We start from the raw sequence: 18,946 nt of genomic DNA on the forward strand, positions 1-18,946 counted from the left end.
GGAAATACCATAGGACATGCCACACAAAATGCTCAGGGAAAGCCTTCAGCTCTGTCAGGAGCTGTGTTCAGGGGCAGTTTGATAAAATGGTAGGTTTATCAAGTTGCTCTTAATGTAAGCATCATCCAAAGGCATCAAGTTGGAAGTATCAGCAACTATAACTGTTTAGCATACAATTAAAAAAGAAAACTTCAAGAGTTCTGTAAGAAAGAGTTGCTGGGTAGGGAAAGTTAAAATGTTAAACAAGCTGTATAACAGTGTTTATATGTTAGACTGCTACAGTCTATGGCCCTAAGATGAGGAATGTTACATCATTCTACCCTGAAAGCTGACAGTTAACTGAACAAAAATAATTGGATCTCAAGCACAAACATTTCAAGAGTGCATTAAACCATCTGTTTGCCATCTCTGAGGAAGTATTAAATAACATTCTACGTTTCCCACACAGAGCATCTGGTAGCAACAACCAGATATACTGGAATGTTTTACATCTCCTGTGTGGATGTTTTGGGGAATGGCAACATGAGCTCAAAACGCACTTGCTAAAATATTGAGAAATGAATGTGATGTGAAAAATGACCTTTTACAGTTTACTTTAGAGGTACCTTAATATTCTTAGTAATGATATAGTGGCATAGAATGTCAGTGTAACATAGATATTTCTCTCATAGTATTAAAATAGTAATAATAACAATGAAGACTAATGACGCATTTTATAATATGTATAATATTGTATAATATATGGTTGTATTCCTGAACTTTTTGCAGTCCAGTACTAAGTGCCAAAAATCAGTCTTCAGCTTTTTGAGTGTGCAGAAATGTATGAAGGTAAGAATCAGGCTACATACTAGTAGAAGTAGCACAGTGACGTCTATGTCTCCGTTTGGGAAGTATTTTCAATACAAACTGAACATATCTTGTAGCAAAGGCTTGCTATTCTCATCCCTTTTGGATTCTTACTTCCAAGTGGGAGGATAGATTGGCTGGATTCTTGGCTTGGATGGAGTTGTGTAAAGTGGCAAAAAGCAATTGCAGCTGTAAAAGAAATGTAAGAATCAATTAGCAATTTGAGAAAGTGAAGAGAGCTGTGATTTAGAAGAAAATAAAAAAGGATCTCATATTAAAGAAGAGTGGCCCTTGCAATCTTTGAGAAAACCAGGGAAATTAAAGTTGAGTTCTGAAGATTTTATATGTGTATTGTTGTGCACATTGCTGGACTTTACAGGTATAAGTTTTAAGGTACTGCACTTACACTTACAGCTGTTATTTTTATAGGAGATTTCTCACAAGGAAGAATGGGGAACCAGTCTGTCATAGGCAAATTAAATTTAGCTTGCAATATGAATGTCCACTGGAAAATCCATGGACTGGCCAGGGTAGAATAACAATTTCCACCCTATTTGCTAAAACAAGACAGGTAAAATTTCAGTTGCATAACCAAAAAAAAAAAAAAAAAAAATATTCTACTTCTTTGTGCTTTCAACAATAAGAAATTGTCCACAGCAGTAGATTCTTCAAGTTCAGATATGCTGGTGGTGTGTTTTTTTTTTTTTCTTCTGTTGTTCTTCCGTGGCTTTTCCCCATAAGTAGAAATATACTTAAGCACATAATGCCTTCTGATTTCCAAACAGCTTTTAGAAGACAAATTTCTAATGTTTACAGTAACCATGACAGAACATGATAAACAGCAAAAAGTAACATAAAAGCATCAATCAAATGGACAAATCTGAAAATGAGAGATATTTTCTATTTAGAGTCATGATTTCCTTGCATAGCTGAGAGAAAATATAGAATAATTTCATCCATAGTTGTGCTCAGCAAGACTAGTTTGCTGTGGATGAAAGCAGTTATTTATCTGTGTATGGTGGAACAGAAATCAAGTTCAGAGGAAAATGGACTAGAAAAAGGTTTCACAGAGGTGGGAATCAATGCTAAGCCCAACTTCAGACTAGATTTCTGCTGTGTATTTAAATTTTCCCATCATTCAAATATTTGGGCATTTGGGGATTAAAGATAGTAAACTCTTTTAGGTATAGTTACACTTGATCTCTACCACATGTGTTTAGTTTCTTATTTGGAGAACTATCAAAATAATAAAAAAATTATAAAACTCTTTTAGATATCGGCTAATGGACATGTGGACAATTTCTATTTTCACTTACTCTGGATTCACAGCATTGCCAAGAAGCAACCTTTCATATCAGCCATGGATAGGAAAGATGAGAAAGAAACCAGTTTACCTTCACATAAAGGAATTTTCTGTTTTGCAGTGATTATAAAACATATGTCACACTTTGCCCAGTTGTACATACATCTTAAAAACAATATTGTTTAGCATGGGAACTACATAACACCTCTAAAGAAATTCTCTATTATTATTTGTTCCTTTTCAGTGAACTATGGCAAACAGCAGTAATGCTGTACATTTCACTTCATGCTTTTTAGAATTGTTTCCTGGGAGCATAGTGGCTGGGGGTGAGATCAATGAGAGACCTGAGAGGTATGAGACATGGCCTGTATTTAAGGACTGGGGTAAATGAATTGGCTACACTACTGAATGCCTCAGATCTACCTCATGAATTACTGCTTTAATGGAAAATAGACATGCATATTCCCTAAATTATACTAGGCTTGATGGAGGAGTAGAGCAGCATAACAAGTAATAATTAATTTATAGATTTGATATGACACGTAGTTGAGACTCATCATCTTCACACATTTAAGCATTAACTGCTATGTCCCTATACAAATTATAATATTAAATAATTATTTCCTGTTAACTTATTATTTCTTTCTTGAGGGCACTGTGTGCACATGTAAGTATGGTCTCAGCATAGGGATAGAATCTTATTATTTCTAATGATAATTACAGTAATGGTGAGGATAACTAACTGAACAGGCTTCTGTTCTGGTCTAAACAAACTGCACCTGATGAACAGATTAGCACAGAAATGGCTTTCTGTTAGTTACATGAAGTAAAAAATAAACTGTATACATAGGCTGAAAGTTTTAAAATTTTCTTTCTGGCTTTCTTAATTCTTCAGAGGCAGGTCTGTTTGACTATCCTGCAGTCTTTGTTTCTTTCTTTAACAGGCAAAAATTACTGCAGAAATTCACCCTAGTACAGATCCAGATATAATCTGACATCAAAAAATGCTAACCATACAGGGGGTCCTAAATTTGTCCTGGTCCTGGTTTGGTCCTTACTTGGATATACAATTAAATGCAAGAACAGCTTACTGATTAGGAGCAGCTATTTGCATCTACTGATCTCTTCTGCTGCGTTCATGTTTGTATTTGCTGTAGAGTTTAGTAGGAATATTTATAACATTTTGAAAAGATTTAGCTCTGCATTTGTAACCCTATTTCGGGACTGTAGTACATAAGGCTGAGAGATGATTTTAAAAAGAAATGCATATGGTGCAGTTAATGGGTTTAAGGAATGTCGGCTTTCTTCTCAAACTGTCTTCAGATCTGGACACACGAAAAGAGTTACTCCGGGCACCATGCTGGCACTCACCAGCAGAACAGAGATGGTTTCTCCTCCCGCTGTACAGGAGGAAAAGCCAGGCTGGCTACTGCCAAGGAAGGATGTTATGGTGTGGAATGAAGGAAAAATAGCAACAGCAAATCTTGTTTTCCAGGGGTCCTCTACTGGTAGTCTCTTCTGTTATTCATACTGCTGATAAACTTGAACCAGCTCTGAAAGTCTTGAGTCCTACCTGTCAAACCTGGGGAAGACAAAGGCCAGAATATTGCTTTATTTCTGCTACAGGATTCATACCATGTTTCTGAATGTCACATAACATTTTTATGACATATATATACTTTACATTTACATGGTGCATAATTATAAAATAAGGAATGTTTTACTTCCTTATGGCCATCATGATAACCAGTCATGAGTCTCATGTAAATTCACACAGCAGTTGAAAATAAAGCAAAAGCCAGTGTTTTAGCCTGCAATCCAAGTCACTGAATTGCTTAATCTTACACATAAAATTTATTAGACTTAGAGAACAGAACACATTTTTGGCCAGGAATTACAAAGGCTCATTGCCAGTTCATTATTTCTATCATTCAATCATAAAAATTGGTATATGCTATTAATATGCTATTCACAGATACTGGATGCCAGAAATAATCCTGGTGTTAAATCAGACTTCTTGAATTATTCATTATGTCCTCTGTAATATTATTTTTGCGACTCAGAGAGAAACAAACACTATTACTACTTTGGGAAATAAGTCACATGCAACAGTATTTGTGTTTTATGGCCATCTGATGAAATTTCTAAGTTTTGATATAATTAAAAGCAAAGCTCTGTGTTACTGCAATGGTGATGCTAAATTTAAGGTTGAGAAACTAATTAAAATGACCAAAAAAGTACAAGATCTCTTCTTTAAGATCTCCCCTTTAAGGCCCCTGATCCATAAAGCAATGTTAACCAATGTATACCATGAAACAAATATATTTTGCAGTATATATTTTTAAAAACATAGATTTTAAGCAATAAGAATGCCATCTGATTCAGGGTTAGTTACTTGGCTATTGTGACTAAAAATCTGCAGTCAACAACAGAGAAGGGAGCAACATGGCTAGCATGACATCTGATCTTTGACTCTTCAGTCCAAATAGTCTTGTGCCACTCAGTTGACCATCAGTAATTTCTACCTAAATCTATAGTGTTATTCCTACATTCCTCTGGCCAGCAGAACCACACTGTCTCTTGCTATGTCCCATAACTCAAGCTTTGTCCTACACAAGATCATATTTCTTACATGTAAGTGTGAAAACTCATTTTCTTTCTCAGTGGGACTGCAAATATAGTATTTAAGATCTGTAGTGTTATTATTGGCAGCATTTTATTTAACCAAGGAAAGTATTTTTTACCATTATGGTTATTTGGTTTACCTCACTGCTAGTGCAATCAAAATCAATTCATATATGTCACTATCTGTATACGCATAGGAAATCTGTGGTTTAGAGTTTAATTATTTTTAACTCAAAGCATCAAGGAATTTTCATCTTGGAAAGTCTTATTTGTTTCTCTTTTCCTACAGAAAGTCTGCATTCATTAAGCAGAAAAAATTAATAACTGAGAAGCATTGATGCAGAAAAGTGGAAAAAAAAAATGCTTCTTGAAAGTAGCTTTCATGCTCTGAACAAGCTTTCTGTTTCAATTTCTTTCTTTCCCTCCCTCCCATTTTGAAATCATTGGAAGGATAAGGTTATTTGTGGTTTTATCAAATGCTTCCTGCCATACTGACTGTGATGTATTTCCTAACCTTTACTCTGGCTTTGACTGGGTGATCCCAGCCACTGTATCAAGGGAATGGCTCTTCTGCAGCAAAATTACATTTTGTCATACCCAGTTGTTTGGTTCCACATTGTGATAAACTAATCAGAAAGTTTATGCATTTTTAATAGAAGTCAGGAAACAGTGAAATTCATGGCATCAAAGAAAAATTAATATATAAAATGAACACTGACTATTTGCCAATATGTTGGGTTTTGCAGGCAAAGATTCTAATATATTTCTGTTTTCTTTTGTGACACTAACTGTGCAATGTCATCAGATGAAAGTGTTTCTGGGTATTTAAAAAGCTAAGCAATAGGCTAATGTGAAAAAAGAAAAGGGATAAAGATGCTCAAATGTTTATTGCATAAGTTTTATATGACTGCAGCAGGATCATTTGGCAGTGCTTCATCTAACTGCAAATGAACCACACTAGACATGCAAAGCTATCATCAGCACTGAAATAAAGAAAAAGGAAAGGGAAAAAATACAATATCATAACTATATTGCATAAACACTCCTGCTCAACTTTTTCATACTGCAATTCTAGTTTTTATTATTTATAATATCTTCAAAACCAGCAAAATACTAATGCAGAATATTGCAGAATTTAGGCTGGAATGAAAAACATATTAAAAAACCCAACAACAACAACAGCACAAAAAGAGCTGATAACTTAATGTAGAAGATTCCCTACCTGTCTTTGAAGGAAAGGCATCTCACAAAAGCTCCAATACATTTAACAACTAAGTATTCCTGGAAACTGTATTCCTTTCAGACAGAATGAAATGAAAAGTCATCTGGAAACCAGTAAAAAGCCTCTTTATTTCTTTTTCATTTGTGTTTTGCAAGATTTGTATCAGGCAAATGTTTTTCTGTTTACATGTAAGCCTAGCAAAAATTAGTTTCAAAGAAACAGTTATAAGTTACAGTCACTGCAAGTTGCTGGCTGTACTCTTGCTGAAAATCACTTTATTCAATGCCTGATATAAGTGAGTGTGACCATGTTTGTTACTGCCTATACTGTTTGCCATAGCAGAGTACAAATGCCCGCTGAAGTCAAGCCCACCACATTTTTTTCTTGTGAAGGCCTCAAAGTCTGTTTAGAGTCAGACAACTGTGTCAACACTGTGCTCCAGTAATCTCATTCCTGTCAGTGCTTTCCAATAAGATACTCCCACTTGCCTTCTGCACATCCAGCAGGCAATGGGTAGTGGTCATGCAACTCCTACACTGACTTCCAATGTTTGGTCTGAATTTATGTAAGGACACATTTGAGAAAACTTGTGATCAGGAAGAGGTATATCTCAGGACTATCTGAATTTTCTGCAAGGAAAGTAAGCCCTTGGCAGGGATACCAGGAATACCTCATATCTCATTCACCCTTGGATGAGTCTGAGTAACACGTAAAGCAACTGGAAAGCTACCAAGAGGAAGTAATACTGTGCATGTGGAATATAGGGAAGTTAGCTGGATGCTACTGAGATAATTGGCAGTTGAGGTCAATATTTCTGGGTATGTATTTGGATATCTACCTGAAACTGTCATGGCATAGTGCTGCGTGAGAAAATTGTTCAGTGCTCTCTGTGTTGGCCCATGTTTGGTACATGTTACATAAAGAAACTTCAATAAAAGTCTTCAAAAGCCATTTAGATGATGGGTCAGAATGCCTTTCCTGCCACAGTCAGCCCCCATCTTGCCCCCCTGAGCCTGAGGATGACTTAGGGCTAGACATGGATTGGTCAGTGAGGGTCTCTCTCAACCTTAATGGCTCTGGCAGATGCTATTTCAAGGCTGCTATCAGCCAGAGGCAGTAGTGGTTTCCTACAAAGATACCATGTTGACTTTTGCAATGAGGAAAGATTTTTAGGTCTCTTTTATGAACTCGATGCAGTAAGAAAAAAACTCAGCACATTCAGCTTTTTAAAATTCAACAGCATTGGCCCCCGTGAAGCTGAAGACAGACTGGAATATCTCCTGCCTGATGGCAGCATATTGCTAAAGAAAAAAAAATAATATTTCATCAATAGAAATGTGAAACCAGGTCTTGGACTTGCAAGTGTTCACAAGATACCAAATAAGTTTGCATTTTGAAAGCTTGGAAGATGAGTTCTCTGAAATGAAGATATTTTTCTTGATTTCCTAGATATTGCCTTTTACAGTACAAAGAAAAATTTCAACATTAAAACATGTAATATCTTGGAGGAGTGTGTAAAGTCTCAGGGCTGCAGGGAAGCCTGCAAATGGCTAGAAGCAACAAAGCAGGAAGCACAGGTGAAACAGGTCATGGTAAAAGACCTTCCACCACTGAGCACTTTTGTCAACAAAATATTGAATTTCCAGCCATTTGTACCAACCATGCAAATAGTGCAACAAATCAGAAATTAAAATGCATATGTGAAGTCAGGAGAGCAACATGATATGGGTGAAGGTAAGGCATCAGCTCTGTCAAGTGAAGCTGGATGCAGTGGTCTTTAGGGACACGGGATTATTCCTTCCAGCCCCACTGGAGCCAGGGTTGGTCATTCCTCAAGCCAAGGGGGTTTCTTCGGCTCCAGTCCCATCCAGCCATGCTGCTGCAGTTTCCTTTCCCTAGGTCCTACAGCAGCAAGGCTGAATGTGTATTGCCACTAGACACATACACACACAATATACAGAGAAGGCTGCAGAAACCAGCACAGAGAGCAATGCCTTTGCTGGCACTTTAGACGGGCTGGGAGACCCACATTCCTGCAGAATGGCTGGGGCGGGGACTGACAGCCCCATGCTGGCTAAAACAGGGCCCTGGGCAGTGGGGGGGAGCCCCACTGGGGGCTAAGCAGGGACACTCAGAGCTGTTGGTGCCCTCAGGGCTTTGACAAGTACAAAATGGAAGTATTTATTTCTCCAGTCTTACATATATGCCTAAAAGTTATTTTTCATTTTACTAGAGAGGTAGATATTATCAGGAATAATTGCTTCCCTCAGCTAAACAGGGTAACAAACATCCTCACAATAAGACCCACAGTACAGTAAAGCCAAGTCTTACAATATACATACATCACCGTTTTACACTCAACAGATACCGTTTAAATAACACCCATATAAAGAAAGTATCAGTATTACAGAACCCATTGTCAGAAAATAAGGTGACTATTCTTGAATCTCCACAAAAAGTAAGGCTCTGATGTCACTCATTTGATTTTGAATGCGATCCACTCTTGGGCTAATAAAGACATTTTCAGTATTAATGAAACTAATCCAACACTACAGATTTTTGCCAGTTCATTACAATAATTTATTCATAAATTTGTCCTGTGAGACCCTGATGGAGAGTTGTAACCAGTAAAGACATTTCTAGGAGCACTTCTAAACTGGTCTCCAGCTTCTTTCTGGCTCTTGCCCTTGCTGTCCCTGTTAAGCTTCTTCAAGCAGCCAAAATCTGCAAACACGAGCTTACTCTAACATTTTCTAAAATGAGTTCATGATCTGTGGGGACACAAACCTTTAATCCTTCACATTTATGTGTTTTGAGTTCAGCATTTCTCTGGCTGTTATACAGTTTGTAAGCTAGGCTGAGGGAATACTGGCATAGAATAAATAATAAAACAAAAATGAAAATAAGCAATAAAGACAGGGTTTATTAATAAATTGAAAAGATTTGCTAAAACTGTTCACACCTTCCAGCTGGAAATACCAGCCAGAAGAGAATTTGAGCAGCTATTTTCAAATAATCACTTACAAGGAAAAAAAAAAAAATACTTAGAATCTGGTGCAAAGTTTACGTAAGATAGACATGACCAGCAAGACAATAGGTATGATGATGAAATCAAAACAGAAATGTGACATTGCAATAACTAAGGTCACCTAACATGAATATTATTAGGTCAACTGCCTCTCTGTCTCCCATTCATGCCTAACTGGTCATGGGGCAACCACTCTATCTCCCAACACTTCACCAGAAAAGTAACATGCTGCCATCACTGCTCAGTGGTGTACATAACAGGGGTGACAGTGGGTCTCCTTACCCCAGATTTTCTAGCAGACTGGAATCATGTTTCTATGAGTCTTTTTCCTTGCATCTAATATATTTTCTTGGGAATACACTTGAAACCCAGGTACATACGTAAGTGTTCATTTCCTGTACTTTCAGATGCAGGTGCTTAAACATTTAGAATGACAATGCTGTGTCATTATGTGTTAAATTAATTTTGGGGTCCTGACCAAAGTATGAATCATCTTCTTGTGCAAGCATTGCAGCTATTTGAAACAGTGCTAAACTGTCTTTTGCTTTTTTTGTCTCTCTTTTCTGCTATTTGACTTTTTTTTTTTTTTTTTTAAATCTTGGTACAACTTCTTTAATAGTTTCTTCTTTTTCTTAAAATTAAATTTGAATTCTCATTGTGTAATGCAGTTTAGACAACTTTTACAGTATTCTGCTTTATTCTATAGCTTTGAACATCAAACAACGTGATTAATTTAATTTTTTCTTTACACTGAGAGAACTCAAAGAATTATGTGTGTCAGGCTCTTCATGAGCTCAAATACTCATGAAATATTTAAAATTTACACCTAAAACCCAAGAATAACATGCTGTCCTTTCTGAAATGAATAGTAAATCTCTCTTGGGTCTGTCAATATTAACCTTGAGTTACCAGAATCCATGTAAGAATTATATTACTGAAATGAGTCTTACTTTCTAACGGGGTACAGTATCCTTTAAAGATCCCACAAAGGAAACATTAGGAGAAAAAAAGATTTATCTTCCTAAACAAATATATTCAGAACTCACTTGACATTCCTACTTGCATAACTAATAGCCTTACTCTTCCAAAAACTTCCACAATTAAGGAATTAATGAGTGATATATTAGTCTTGATTTAACACAAGTCACTTCTACATGCAATGAAGTCTTTCAGACTATCTTAACTGAAATCAGTTTGACACTATGTTACTTTCCTCCCCACCCCACGCCCCCTTAGAAAAATATATCCAGTTTTGGATTACTTAACCTTAAATCATTCTTCCCTATTACCCTTTTAATTTCCTACCAGCCTCCAGGTTCCCTCACCCAACCTTGAGAATTTCCAGTGTCCAAGGTAATCCTTTTCCTCCCAGAAATTTAAGAGGAATTACTACTGTATAGATTTAAATTAAGTATTAGAAACTGCAAAGTAATCTGCTCAACACTTTTGACATTTAAATGTAAATGTAAATTCATCTTTCTTTACTTGCAGCTGATGTTTGTGTACTTGCTGCAAAATTAACTTTACTTGTTCGACGGTCTCACCCAAGGAAGTCTACTGTTGATATTTCACTTGATCATGTAAATTAAGTGGGATGGACTATAGCCTAATAATTGGCTTTCACTGGTGTCGTTCACACCTTATTCAGCTAAATTTGGAAAAATGTCTTTCCATTCTGAACTTTCTCAGAACAGGGTGAGCAGGTGGTAAAATTGTACTACCTATAAATGATGATGATGATGATGATGTTGATGTAAGAAACAGTTTCTCTGAGCACAGGAATCCTGTCTTGTCATATTGCTTAACAGTCTGCTGAAAGGCACTTTGAGAGTATGCAGGTGAAGGTAAGAACTCATTGAATTAGAACATTATAACAGTACTGAAGATTATTTGCTTCTCTGACTGTTGATGAAGAGGTGTTTTATAAAGAGACAGAAAAAAAAAATAACAGGAAAAAAACCTGGGTACCATATCCACAAAAACATAAAAAGTGGGATTGAGGAGGAAATGGATTCTTAAATTTCAGAGCATAGTCTGAAAATCCTAGCAGTGTTGCTACAGACATTAAGGAATAAATGAGATTAAGGGAATTTTTGGGTTGTTTATCCAGGTTTTCAACATCATGGAGTGCTGCAACTTCAGATGAGGAGCATCATGCATTAGCAAAAGAGAGATGCAAAGTAAGCTCCAGGGAGTATATCTTATTAGCAGATTTTTTTGAGTTTGTTTTAACTAGAGAATAACTTACAGGATCTCCTCAGAGGCTTTAACTTTTGTTTTTGTTTGATTTTTGTTTCTGTGAATACTACTGCTGTTAAGTGGTTGGGAGTTAATAACTCTATTCAGCATTGTGGGGCTGCCATGTCATCATTCATTCCAGATTGTAGGCAGCTGTTTTATTTATGGAGTTGTGTAGCAGACCTTTTGTATTCTAAAAAGAGTACATTGTTAACCAGTGCATGATTCATTGAAGATTTGCAGGCAATATTTCCCAAAATAAACAGCCATAAAACACATGAATCATTCGCAGTATTTTTTTGGATGAGAAACCTTTTACCTTAGTTGTATATAAAATGTTCAAAATAGCAAAGGTGTACCCTCAGCAATCACATTTTAAACATATTCTTGGATGCCTGCCACTGATGCCGATTTTAAGAAAATGTACTCATTAATTAGTTCTCATGATAATAGCATCTATAAATCGATTTAAACAGCAATGAATGACAGACTGGATTTTTCTTAAATTGTCTCCAATGGTTATTTGGAAGATCTTCTTGCTAGAAAACCAATGGCAGATGCTTTATTTTTAACTACAACAAATAAAGACTCACTTTTATGTGCAGTGCTTGTTAAATCCCCTTTAAGTTTTCAGCAGATCTCTAATAAGATTTATTAAATCTGTACTTTTAAAAAGAATTGTTTCATCTATAGGGTAAAAAATTACTGCTTCAACCCCTAAGTCCTTACAGAAGGATAACTAAATGCTTCTTTTGGTACTTTTTAATTCACAGTATCATATATATCTTTTTTTTAAAAAAAGAGAATGAGAAAAATGTCTCTTATTTTGTATAACAATAATGTATGAATTTACATAAATTTAGAATAATAAATGTGCTATTTAGGCATTTTATAGTATTTAATTATTTATGTTACATAATTACATTTCCCCAAAACCAATTGTAGTTCCAGCAATATCTGAGCACTTCTAAAAGACAAGGATTCTATTTCTAGCTGTACATATATATTTCATTTCTGGTGTTGTATTGCTATAAAAATACAGGATATACATACCTAACTTTTTTAATCATATAACACAGAGCACTTGCTTTTTGTGATCCAACTTAAATATTACTCTTCCTTTACCAAACTTTTATTTATAAAAGTTATTTTCACTGTTTTAAGCTGTAGTCTTTACAGTGTAGAGTATATAATACACAAACAGTAAAGGTACTGAAGATAATGAATTTGTAATGTTATCAGACATTAGAAACAGTGTATCCTTATTAATTTTTCTATCTGATCCATATAGTCTGTTTTCCTTCATAGTAAATTGGTGTCAAACAAAACTGATGACCTGCTTGACCTGCTGTGGTATATGAGGTAGGCCAGTCACTACTTCATGCAGTGTAAAATGCCATTGTCCTACCACACATATTGAATAATATCACACATACATCCCATGAAGTAAGGAGATGAATACAGTCTTTTGAAGCTTTCATCAGAGTCAAATATTTAGAAATTGCTTGAAGTCAAGGACTTGGACACTAAACAAAGCAGATGTTTGTCAAATTTCTAATGGTTCTGTTATATAAATAGCTGTTCAGCAGAGTATGGGTCTTTCAAAAACCTTTAAAAATATGGCGGTAGAAGTATGTCAATCCAAACTAATGAAAAAATGCAACAGAAAAGTTACAATTATTGTTTAAACCCTCAAAGTTTAATTAGTATAAATTAATGTCTGGGAAAAAATAAAGAATGTGGGGGAAATAAACAGGATAGTTTTCTGCTAGAGCATGAACTCATTCTATTACACCTGATTTCTGGGCAATAGTGTGGAGGGTGATGTGATATAAGGGAAAAAGAGCTGCCTTCTAAAAGCTGAGGATGGATGAAAAGTCATGGTTCAAGGGGAGGGCCATTAGGTGTCTTTCACAAAAATTAAGCTGAGTCCTCCCTGTTATTTCTGTGGCACTATACAGACACCTTCTCAAATCTTGACTTTTACACAAAAGATTTAATGGTTTTCTCAAGAGGTAGTCCACACAACCATTTGTGTGGTACAGTTAAAATTCAGATAACTGGAATGCAGGACTACATTGGAACACCTCCTTTGAGCAGGAGGTTGCTCTAGATACTTCCCAAAGTCTATCCTAACTTACTGATCTTTGATGATGTGATATTAAAAAAAAAGATATGAAAAAAAAAAAGACCTGAGATCTCACCAGGTCTTAAGAACATTTGATTGCCAGTTGTATTCACATTGAAGAACTTCTACTTGTGTCATTAAAACTAAATCCATTGGGTTTTTTATCTGAATATTTATCATAATTGAAACTGTAAGTGTGTCTTCCCCTCCGCCCCCCGCAAACCCACCCCACCCCACCCCCCATACTTCTAAGATGGATCTTGGAGGGTCCAGGAGATGCTACTAAGGAAAAGTAGCTTATAATAGAAAAGTAATATTTCTTAAAGAGACACGCACATTCTGACAAATTTAACTACATATAAGACAACATATCTGTCAAACATGGAATAAAGTAATTGAATGCCACAAAGACACACAGGATCACAATACAGAAAAAATCCCTGTTTAGTGTGTAGGGCCAACATTTTATCTGCCCATCTGAATAACAGTAATATCATTCCAGAAGACTTATCAGCATGTGCTGGCTGTTTTTTTCCCCTACCATCTGCAGAATATGCAAACACATTCCAAGAAAAATACAAATCACCCACTGAGGTCATTTTTCTTTGTGTCTCCTGCTTGCTTAGGGGTACATAACCTATCACCAGGTAGCATAATAAAGAGTCTCTACTTCTGCTGTAAGTTATCTTTTTTTTTTTTTTTTTTCTTTTTTTTGGACAGCTGGCACCAAATCAAAGAGCTGGCTTAAGTACTAATTATTAACCAGATCAATGAAAACTCCAACACTGTAAATAAGGTAATTGCTTAACAGCCACAGATATATGCAGCAGAACAGACAAAATTCAGTGACACTTTCTTCCTGGAGAGAGATTACATATAAATTGATTTTTTTTTTTTTTTTTTTTTTTACTTTGCTGTTTGCCTGATGAATATCAGCGTACTTTTGCACAAAGTGATATCATGTTTCAGTAGAAGTGGCAAGTTCTACATCCATAACAAACTCAGTAAATGAAAAAAAGCTCATACCTGGAGCATAAAGGTCAGTTTGACTCTAGTTTGCGGTGCCTGTCAGTTCATGAGGCAGCCTTATGTTCTTCATGGGTGTAGAAATCTGCAAGAGCAGTCTATGAATTTTCGCACACTTAGTACAGGAATATTATCAAAAAGTACTGTGAAGTTTCTTAGCTGGTAGTTATTACTGCAAAATCAATCCTCCATTTGGGTCATGAATGTGCTTAGCATGTATATATTTCACACGCATACATTTAGACTGTCGGTGCTGAACCCATGTAGATGCTGAAAGTCAGCTGTAATGCTTACTTTTTCTCGACAGAAGTCAGTGAATGCAGGAGGGATATTGACAGCTAACACCCTTTCAATCTATCCTAGTATCATCTAGACCTTTCCATTAGGTAGAAGATGCTGCTCTACCCTTGCAGTGACCAGACATTTTTACCTCCTAGTTAAATTTTTCATTCTTTAATTATGCTGTTCTCTGAGAGACAGACCTTATTCCCTTCTCATTTTCTAGCACATCGTCTGGAGTGGTAACCTTGGCAGTAGCCTAATGTGGAAGAGCCCCTGAAATAGGGCTAACCAGTCCATTACTGTGCATGCTTCTCATAGGAGTAATTGAAATGAAGAGACCAATTCTAGATTCTTGCAAACACAATCTTGATATTTATTCTTCAATATCACTCACCAGTTCTACTTGCACTTTAAAATAAGGAAGGTCATAAATATGAAATGGTTCTGATAGCAATAACATCCCCTACAGTTGCCAGGAACAGTTTGTACCAAGGAAACACTGGGCATATGTTGACTTGACAGCCATTGGCAGGGTTTGGCTGCATATGCTGCACTGTCAAAACACCTTTTTAACTACCTCGGAGGGACTGTGCTGTTTTCTTTCTCATTTTGAGATAAAGCTTGCAAAACAAATGAGTTTCTGCCAAGTTTCAAATAGGTGTTCTTATCCAGGAACCACAGTGAATTATGTTTTTTTATTTTTTAATGTTTAGTATCCTGTTCCTCTGTACATGAGATCTGAGTTAATTATGTTCACGGTAATAGATATAGGATCATAATTATAAAACAATTTTATCTTAACTGTAGATTGATAGCCTGGATATCTAATGTGATTAAGATTAAGCATTCTTTTATATTATACAAATAAATTTAATATATTTATAAACTTATTATACTTATAAAATAATTATATTTATAAAAATAAATGTAAAAACTTTTCATTCATTAGAGGCAAACAGAACACAGATTGTTTTTATTCATATAATATTTAGGCAAAGCATATGTATGTGTGCACTTGAGGTTTTGTATGTACTACTCTGTGCATATGTGTATAAACAAAAACCTGCACAAACTCATTGAATGTCTTCATCACCTTTACAAATACTAATGAAACTGAAAATAAACTCACTAGATTTCCCCAGAAAGATACTTTTTTATTCATCCTTGAAGTAAACCAAAACAAAACAACATAAAATGCAGACCCAGTCTTGAAAACACTTTCTTTTTCCAAAACTCTTGGAAAAGGGGTGAATTTAGCAACTTACCCAAATGACAAAAGGATGGATCCAAGCCCATTAGAGTCAGAAAGATTCTTTCCATTAACTAAAATTGGTTTTGGATGAGACCCACGGCGCACATGTTTTTAGTGATTTGTACTAAAAGTTTGAAAGGAATTACAGCAACACATTAAAATTGCGTACTGAAAATGTGTTTTTGTGCTATACTAAAAATAGCTGCTAGATCCTCTTTAAAAAGAGAGCTCATCAAGGTTGTTGAATAACCAGAGTAATAGCTGTCCAGATGCCATAATGAGATTTATGTAAAATATGGTGTGGGCAGAAATTATAATTGCTTTTTTTTGTTGTTGTCACAGAAGAGAAGTTTTCATTTTTCAATTTTCAGCCTTGTGAAGTTCAGTCAGCTGGCAGAGATTACAGTTTAACTCCAGGCTATCACTACCTATATGGCAAATGTATATATAAAAAATGTATGCACATCTGGTAGCAGAATTTTCAAGCCTTAGCCTTTTATCAGATGATACAAATATTTCTGTGATATGGGTCATGAAATTTCAGAGTTATGAGCACTAAATGCTTTTCTGTTTTAAACTTTGTATTTCAGACAAATGATACTGTCTTTCAATATTAATTAAAAACAAAAAAGTCACCTGAAAGATAATTCTTTAAATAAAGTGCATGTTTTTGACAGTGATTGGAAGAAAATAACCTAACTAAGCTGAACTGATAGTGACATAATTCACAGTATGGGGAAAAAAAATAGCACAGCCACAGTGTTTTATACCAGCTGTGTACCTCCTTAGAGAAACTGAAGCATTCTTGTGGTGAAGAGATGCATGCAAAATATGTTTCAGCAGCTCTCAGGCTGGTTGATCTAGTATCTTATCAAATACCTCCTGCTTATCATAAAGATGCCTCTAGCTTCACATCAGCCTTATTACAATCTTGATCATTTATATTTGGAAATTTCAGATTGCTTTACTTCACAGTTCAGAGGCTTGCAAAACCTCTTCCCTGAAGGAAGGCTGAGAGAGTTGGGATTGTTCAGCCTGGAGAAGAGAAGGTTCCAGGAAGACCTTGTTGCAGCCTTTCAATATTTAAAGGGGGTGGGGCATGGGTGGGTGTATAAGAAAGACAGAGAGACACCTGTACTGACAAGGCAAGGGAGAATGGTTTTAAACTGAAAGGTAATAGGTTTAGATTGGACATCAAGAAGACAGTTTTTATGAAGAGTATGGTGAGACATTGGCACAGGTTTCCCAGAGAAGCTGTGGATGCTCCATCCCTGGAAGTGTTCAAGGTCAGGTTGAACAGGACTTTGAGTAACTTGGTCTAGTGAAAGATGTTCCTGCTCATGGCAGAGGGCTGGAAGATGATCCTCAAAAGTCCCTTCTGTATCAAATCATTCTGTGGTTTTGTGATTCTGTGATAGCTAAAACTGACGTCTAAGCCTTCTCTGTCTGACCTATAGAATCTTTTATGGGGATCCTTCCTCTACTGTTTTGTATACTTATTTATACAGTGTGGTTGCAAGCTTGAAGGTAAACAATTTCTTGTAAAAAAGCTTATATAAGTAGTAGAGAAAATTGTGTACAAAATGACATATCACATGAGAAGAAATTAAAAGGGCTAAATCATTGCTGACATAGAAGTTGAAGTTCCACCTCAACAGCATTGAAACTGTTTACTTTTTTATATTGTACATTTTTTTCCTTCACTCTCAATACATTACCCAGTCTTTGGATAAAAAAGTTGTTAAAATATCATCTCGTATAATAGCATCTCTGTAGTACAGGCAGCCCAGCAGGAGCAAGCATTTCTGGTAGGAATCCACAGATGAATCAGAAAAATGTAGGAATGTTAGAATTTTTCAAGGCACAGAATTCTATGGTAGTGCTGGGGTATACACTTACAACTTCTTACCAATGCTCTTTCTCTTTAGCACTGTAACAAATACAAGTCACTGCTATCTACATGAGAAATTTTATATTTAGCACTGAAAAGCAAATGTAGTGTTGGAAAAAGTAATTGCATTTCAATTTTTTTCTTATGCATTATCAGTAGAATTAAGGACCCTTTTCCATGCATGATACCAAGCTCTCTACTAATTAATGTTGATATAAATCCAGTGTGGACATGCACATGTGTGCACACACACTCACACTCAGCTGCTTAATATCACATATTTTGTGTTTTGGAAACATAAGTTACTGTCTGATCAACATAATCTTCTTTCTGATGGTACCACATGGAAAAGGCAGAGAGTGAAGCAAGGGCGGAGGGGCAAGGAGTGAGGGGGGTAGAGGGAGAAAGAGAGAAAGATTGTAGGACAGGAAGGCAGAAAGAAGGGAGAAAGGGAGAGGGAAAGTCTTTTTCAAGGTCTTACCTGTATGGGATTGTATGGAGGACAGTTTAGAACAAAATATTCACCAGCCTTTCCTTAGTGGTGAGAAGTTTTCTGACACAACTGCAGCATTTGCAGTGGATGGAGGATAGGCTGAGTGGCGAGAAAATATCATTACAGACTATTTAAGGTCTTTGTAACCGTTAGATTTCTGAGTTCAGATAAATTGTATGATTCAGAAGCAGTGAAGCCACAATGTTGTTATAATCCTCATCAAAAATCGGTTGCTGAAATCTTCATATACAGGCATGAATGCATAGGGCTATGATGTTATATATCTTGCAAACACTTTTTTTAAAAAAGTAAAAACTTAAAAAGAACAGTGATGTTTAATGTAAACATTACTGTTAATATTTTGGTATCTGTATCGTAGCAGTTCTCCACAGCCCAAGTTATGTTGGAGCCCATTCAGGGAAGTTTAATAAAAGATATTCCTTGCTTCCATTTCTTCACTGGGTGTTTTACTCTGTTAGTAGTGTTACCGTATCTGGGTAACAGACAAGCTTTGTCTTAAGTCCAAATAATGTATATAAGATACTGAGAAAATAAATATTATAAAAAATAAATAAAATTATTACTAAAATGTGATCTGGGAAAATATTTTCA

At 35.8% G+C, this 18,946-nt stretch overlaps 1 long non-coding RNA gene across 2 annotated transcripts; it reads right to left on the reverse strand.

The window, feature by feature from the left end:
* Window positions 1–240: 240 nt before the first annotated feature.
* Window positions 241–18,428, reverse strand: LOC114014552 (uncharacterized). Of its 2 annotated transcripts, XR_003558097.2 has the most exons (5): window positions 18,323–18,428; window positions 15,964–16,074; window positions 14,417–14,501; window positions 3,521–3,722; window positions 241–1,035 (listed from the first exon to the last, which is right to left on the reverse strand). It is a non-coding gene; the product is annotated as an uncharacterized LOC114014552 (long non-coding RNA). The 2 variants fall into 2 exon arrangements; XR_003558098.2 differs by lacking the exon at window positions 3,521–3,722.
* Between the last annotated feature and the right edge of the window lie 518 nt (window positions 18,429–18,946).

This window comes from Falco cherrug, chromosome 2 (assembly GCF_023634085.1).
Source record: "Falco cherrug isolate bFalChe1 chromosome 2, bFalChe1.pri, whole genome shotgun sequence".
Classification (NCBI taxonomy): Eukaryota; Metazoa; Chordata; class Aves; order Falconiformes; family Falconidae; genus Falco; species Falco cherrug.